A 6559-nucleotide genomic window follows, 5' to 3' on the forward strand; every position below is an offset into this window, starting at 1 on the left:
TGGCCCTCGGGGCAAGAGGGGAGCTCCAGGCTGCACCGGCCGCCCAGGGAGGACCCCGAGTGAGGACTAAGGGAGCCACCCACCCCGAAGAGAAGGGACGAGAGAGAATATGGCCTGTCCCCTCCTACCAACCCGTAAACTCCCAAGGAAGGACTGTCAGGCTGAGACTGCCCGTACTTTCCTCTGCCAGGTCCAAGGGAGGTTAGAGCTTTGTTCTGAAGGGGCCATCACCAGGCAGCAGAAGGGAGGGTCCCAGGACCCTTCGGTGGTGGGCTGAACGCTCCCTCCTTTCCTCCTCCTGGGTGTCATGGAAGATGGTGGTGTCAACTTCAGAGCAGCAGACGGGATGGGGTGGGGGTGGGGGGGGGTGGGGGAGTCTTGCCAGCAACTGTCATCCTGACTCTGAATGGGAACCGCGAGGACCTACCTCCCCTGCCAGCCCCCACTGTCACCCCCGTACCGCCCAGGCAGGGCTGGCTGGCTGGCTGTGCCCCAAGGCTCACTCTACCGTCCTCCACAGGGGTCTCAGGGGACAGGCGGAGCAGGAGAACGGGAGCCCTGTGGGTCCTCGAGCAGTGCCCTCAAGGACCCTGCAGAGGCGGCCTTGGTTAAAGCCAGGGAGGAATCTCCCCGCTGAAGGTGCTCACAGCATCTCCTTGTCCCTCCCCCAGCTGCCCTCATTGCCTGCCTTCCTGCCCACACTCCCGCCTGCTGGCCCTGACCTGTGTCATCATGCCTCGGGGCCAGAAGAGCAAGCGCCGTGCCCGCGAGAGACGCCACCAGGCCCGGGCGGAGACTCAGAGTCTCAAGGGTGCCCAGGCCACTGAGGCGGCGGCAGCGGCGGCGGCAGCAGAGAGAGAAGAGTCGCCCCCCTCCCCCGCTTCTGTTTCTCGGGGTACTTCCCCGAGCTCCCGTGCTGCTGGCGCTCGCCGGGAGCCTCAGGGAGCCCCAGCCACTAGCTCTCGTGATGCAGGGGTTTCCTGCCCAGGATATGAAGAGGGTGCCCGGGCGAGCCAAGATGAGGAAAGTGTAAGTACCTCCCAGGAAGCACCTTCCACTCTCAGCACTTGGAGAGATCCTCTGTCCAGGAAGGCCAGCAAGTTGGTGGGGTTCCTGCTGGAGAAGTACAAGCTGAAGGAGCCCATCCCGCAGGCAGCAATGCTGAAGATTTTCAGCAAGAAGTACAAGAAGCACTTCCCTGAGATCCTCAGGAGAGCCTCTGAGCGCATGGAGCTGGTCTTTGGCCTCGAGCTGAAGGAAGTCGACCCCAGCCGTCACTCCTACGCCCTCATCAGCAAGCTGGCCCTCCCCAGCGAGGGAAGTCCGAGTGATGAGTCGGGGCTGCCCACGTCCGGTCTCCTGATGATGCTCCTGGGCGTGATCTTCAAGAAGGGCAACCGTGCCACCGAGGAGGAGATCTGGGAATTCCTCAGTGCGTTGGGCTTGTATGCTGGGAGGAGGCACTTGATCTTTGGGGAGCCCAGGAGGCTCATCAGCGAAGAGTTCGTGCAGCAGAAGTACCTGACCTACCGCCAGGTGCCCAACAGCGATCCTCCGCGCTATGAGTTCCTGTGGGGCCCGAGAGCACACGCTGAAACCAGCAAGATGAAAGTGCTGGAGTTTGTGGCCAAGATCGCTGGTACCATCCCCAGTGCCGTCCCAGATCTCTATGAGGAGGCTCTGCAAGATGAGGAAGAGAGAGCACGAGTGAGAGCCGCGGCCAGGGCTGCAGCTGTGGCCGAGGGCAGTGCACTTCCAGGGCCAAGGCCCCGCAGCTCCTCCCACATCTAGGGAGGGAGGCCGCGGGCAGTTTGTTCACTTTGTTTTGGAAGAGAGCAGTCAAGCTCCTAAGTAGTGCAGAGTAGGAGGGGTGGAGGGAACAAAGTATAGATCTTATTTATCTTCCTGTTTTAAACTAGTAACCTCTATACCTTATTTATTGATTTATTTAGGTTTTTTCAAATGTTTTTTTCTTGTAATAGATAGTGTGTTTTCTTAAGAGTATTGAATTCGTGCATGACATTGCTTGCATATTTATTGCTGTTTAAAGAGTTCTAAAGTTACAGTTTTGGTATATGTAAAAGAAATTCACGAACCATCTATATTTTCTGTATGATCCACAAGTAGAAAACATGGCACTGCAATAGAGATTTTCATGGAAACGTGAAAGACGACCACAGAAAATATTTGGAAACAAAAAATGGAGAAAACATAGAGTAAAAGGTATTTAATTCGTGGTTTGCCTTATTTCTTTTCAACTTTCTCATTTGTATTTGTTTCTTTTGTCCTAGTGCACTGCATATTCTCTGCTACCTACTGGGTTAAAAATAAACTCTGATGGGAGGGTGGTATTTTGGGGGTTCATAATAATCACATCATAACTGCCATTCATCAAAAACCCAATATTTCTTAATGAGTATGCCACTGCTTTATATGTAGTACATAACATTCCAACATTCATGCAGCATAGGATTTAGCAGACTCCCTTTATAGGTGAATAACTTGCAAATTTCTCAAGTTCACAAGACTGATTAAGTGACCTTGCTGGGTCTAGTCCCCTGGTCGGGAATAGTCTAGAGCCTACACTCTAACACTCCTCCCAGCCTAAGCCAGACCTTATGTCTTTTAATTCATTTTTCTTCTCACCACTCCAAAATGTATCTCATGGGATAAATAGGGGCCCTGTTCCCAAAGCACTGTTTTGGAACACAGTAATAGTAACGCTGAATAAGTGAATGGTATGAATAAAAAAAAAAATATTCGGTGACAATGGGGTCTTCTACATATGCAGTGCCAGATAACCTGAAAAGATCAGCATCTCCTCATTTACTCTTCAAGTTTCTCAGGGACATAAAAGCCTTGGTTTAAGAGCTGTGTCCTCAGGTCAGTGGAGGGAGGACTCCCAGCCTCTGATAGTTACTCAAGGTGAGGACCTTAGAAGAGAAGGGGGCCCCACAAAGTGTACCCTGCTTTCTCCCTTGTGTGGCCATGGGCAGAGCTGTGTGTCTGAAGGTACCCCTTCTTTTCCTCCGGGGCAAGGGTGGAGAGGTTCTCAGGGAGGCGAGTTCCTTGGTCTTGTGGCAGCCATCTCCAATCCTGCCCAAGTAGGGGATCCTAACAGGCCTTAATTTGATTCAGGGTGAGGACACTGGGTGCTGATGAGTGGACTCCCCATAACAAAGGGGACCACACAGAGGCCCCCGGCAGGGGTAGCCAGGGAATAGGTCTCTTACCTCCCCTTCTGGTGTCTCAGGAAGGTGAAAGCCTTGGCCTGAGGCTGGCAGACAGTCAGTCAGTAGGGAGGCTGGAGTCCCATATGCTACCTGAAGTCAAGGTAAGAAACCTGAGTTAGGACTGAGGGGCCACTGACTCCAGAAGAGTGGGGCCTTGTAAAATCCTGCTCCTCAGAAGACCCCAACAGCTTTGGACAGATCTGGTTCATCCTGACTTCCAATTCCGAATTTCCAAGAAGGTAACGCCTTTGTTCTGAGGAGCACAGCTTCAGGGGAGTGGAGGGCGGAGTCCTGGGTCTGGTCAGGCATCACGATGAGGACCCTGAATGAGGAGCAAGGGGACCACTCACTCCAGAACAGAGGAGAATGCAGAGTCCCACCACCCCTGATGTCAGCCCCAGGCGGCCCAGGACAAAGCTTTCTGGCTGACGTGCCCCCTCTTTCCACTGGGAGTGGTCTCAGGGAGGCGAGAGCCTTGGTCTATTGGGAACAGCCTCACTCAGTAGAGACTGGAAATCTAGTGACTCTAAATGAGGATAAAGGGACTCCACCTAGAACAGAGCCCTGCCACTGGATACTTCCCCTCGGCAAATCCAGGAATGTTGGCATGATGCGCCCCACACGTTTCCTTTTAGAGCATCTCCGGTAGATGAGGCACTTGGTCTCAGGGGCCAGCCTCACGTTAGCACAGGGAGGAGTTCCAGGTCCTGCCAAGAGTCAAGCAAAGGACCGTGAGGACTGAGGGAACCACCCAAATCATAAAAGTGGGGACGCCACAGAATCCCTCCCTTACTGTTGGCCATGAGTGACCACAGGCAGTCATGCCCACGTGAGGCAACCCTCACATCCTCCTAGGTGGTCTCAGGGAATTAAAGGCTGCAGTATGAGAGGACAGGCCTCTCTAGGTCACGGGAAGAGTCAGTGTAAGGACTCTGAGCGAGGACCAAGGGGAACGCCCAACCGAAAAGACAGGAACACAGAGCCCCACCACCCTTTCGGCCCTGGGAAGCCCCAGGCAGGGGTAGTTCGATGTGTCACCCACTTGCTTCCAGCTCTGGAGGACTCAGGTCAGTAGAGGGAAGAGTCCCAGATCCTGACACAGTGAGGACTATTGAGGTCACAAACCCCAGAAGAGTGGAGCCCGGAGAATCTTGCCCTCTGCTGTTAGTCCTCAGAAGCCCCTGAGAGAGAGCTGTGGCTGCATGTGGCCTACTGTGACTTCTACTTCTGGGGACTCAGGGTGGTGAGGACTTTGCTCTGAGGCTGGCTGGCTCAGCATAGGGGAAATTTCCAGGTTGTGCCAGGAGTTGGGGTGAGGACCTAAGGCTGGAGTGGGGCAGGAAAACCGTAACAATGGGGGCAGCACATCATCTCTCCCCTGCCGTCAGTCCTGGGAGACGCCTGGATAGATGTCAGGCCGAGCAGAGGCAACCCTTAACTCCTCCCAGGGTGACAGAGAAGTGAGGACAGTTAATAGGTGAAGAGAGCGAGAAATTATAGGTCTTGCCAGGAGTCAAACGGAGGAGCCTGAGTGAGGACTGGTGCGGCCAACCATAATAAGGCCTGGATTTGCCTGCCACAGCTTTCTGCCTTCAGAGACCACAGGTAGATGTGGGAAATCAGGCTACCCTCACTTCCTTCTGCTGGGTCTCAGAGAGCTGTGGGCCTTTCTACGAGCACATGTCCTCAGGTAAAGAGAGAGGAGCCACAGGCCTTCCCAGGAGTCAAACTGAGAATGCTGAGTGACGACTAAGGGGAACATGCCCCACCCCCTGAGCTGTGGGGACGACAAAGAGTCTAGCCTTGCCCCTGCTTTCAGCACCTGAAGGCTCAGGACAGGGCAGTCGGGCCGAGGCTCCTTTACATCAGGTCTAAGGGAGGTGAGATCCTTAGCCTGAAGGTAAAGCCATTAGAGGGCAGAAGGGTGGGTCCCAGGCCCTACGTGAAGCCAACTGAGAGCACTGAATAGGGACTGAGGACCCAGTGATCCCAGGATAGAAAGGACTCCACAGAGCTGTCAGCACTGTGTTCCCCCTGTCAGGGCGGTGAGCTGGGGCACCCCTCACTTCCTCCTCATGGGTCCCCGGGACCACTGAGGTGTCAACTGCAGAGCAACAGAGAGGAGGAAGCCCAGGCCCTGGCTGCCGTCCACCTAAAGATCCTGAAGATGAACTGAGCAGACTCCCCACCCTAGAACGCGGAAGGTCCCACTGGCAGCCCCTTCTGTCACCCCAGGGACACTCAGGTAGGCTGGCAGCCTGTAGCCCAAGGCTCACTCTACCATCCTCCACAGGGGTCTCAGGGGACAGGCGGAGCAGGAGAACGGGAGCCCTGTGGGTCCTCGAGCAGTGCCCTCAAGGACCCTGCAGAGGCGGCCTTGGTTAAAGCCAGGGAGGAATCTCCCCGCTGAAGGTGCTCACAGCATCTCCTTGTCCCTCCCCCAGCTGCCCTCATTGCCTGCCTTCCTGCCCACACTCCCGCCTGCTGGCCCTGACCTGTGTCATTGTGCCTCGGGGCCAGAAGAGGAAGCGCCGTGCCCGCGAGAAACGCCACCAGGCCCGGGGGGAGACGCAGAGTCTCAAGGGTGCCCAGGCCACTGAGGCGGCGGCAGCAGAGATAGAAGAGTCGCCCTCCTCCCCCGCTTCTGTTTCTCGGGGTACTCCCCCGAGATCCCGTGCTGCTGGCACTCGCCAGGAGCCTCAGGGAGCCCCAGCCACTAGCTGTCGTGATGCAGGGGTTTCATGCCCAGGTTCTGAAGAGGGTGCCCAGAGCCAAGATGAGGATAGCGAGTCACAGATGAGCGGGCCTGCCCCATCCTGGACGGTTTGTCTTTCCCTCCCCTACCTGGACACCGGTGGTTGGAGCATGCCCAGAGATCCTCCCTCTCGTGGTCAAGGACCACTGCTAGGTTTCCAGCCATACCAGGACCAAGCAAGACAAAACCGCCAGCACAGGTTGACGCAGGCGCACCAAGACCTAAAAGGTGACTCAAGGTAACCCAGGGTTCATTATGCCTCATTTGTAATAACTTAGCATTGCGGCTTTTGCTTCCCCGCCCCACCCGATGGGTTCTGCTTGGGTGCTTATGGGTAAGTGCCTGCATACTAGCAGGAAAGTTACATAACCTAAAGCTGTCAATCGATTTGTCAGTCAAATAACACAGGACACAGGGAGGGACCACCACTCTACAAAACACGGCCCTACCCCATTGCGGGGCTGCTTCTGGTTTCCAGACAGCCCGCTCTCCTGCTTTCTCGGGAGTGTACTTTTGCTCTGCTTAACTGAACTCTTGCTACTTAAAACTGCTCTACTCCTCTCGATTGAAT

The 6559-nt window shown here is 55.3% G+C and overlaps 1 pseudogene; it reads left to right on the top strand.

Moving 5' to 3' along the window:
• The first annotated feature begins 406 nt into the window (after positions 1 to 406).
• LOC137757111 (melanoma-associated antigen B4-like) lies at positions 407 to 1855 on the top strand (annotated as a pseudogene).
• The last annotated feature ends 4704 nt before the right edge of the window (positions 1856 to 6559 follow it).

Source organism: Eschrichtius robustus, chromosome X (assembly GCF_028021215.1).
Source record: "Eschrichtius robustus isolate mEscRob2 chromosome X, mEscRob2.pri, whole genome shotgun sequence".
In the NCBI taxonomy this organism is placed as follows: domain Eukaryota; kingdom Metazoa; phylum Chordata; class Mammalia; order Artiodactyla; family Eschrichtiidae; genus Eschrichtius; species Eschrichtius robustus.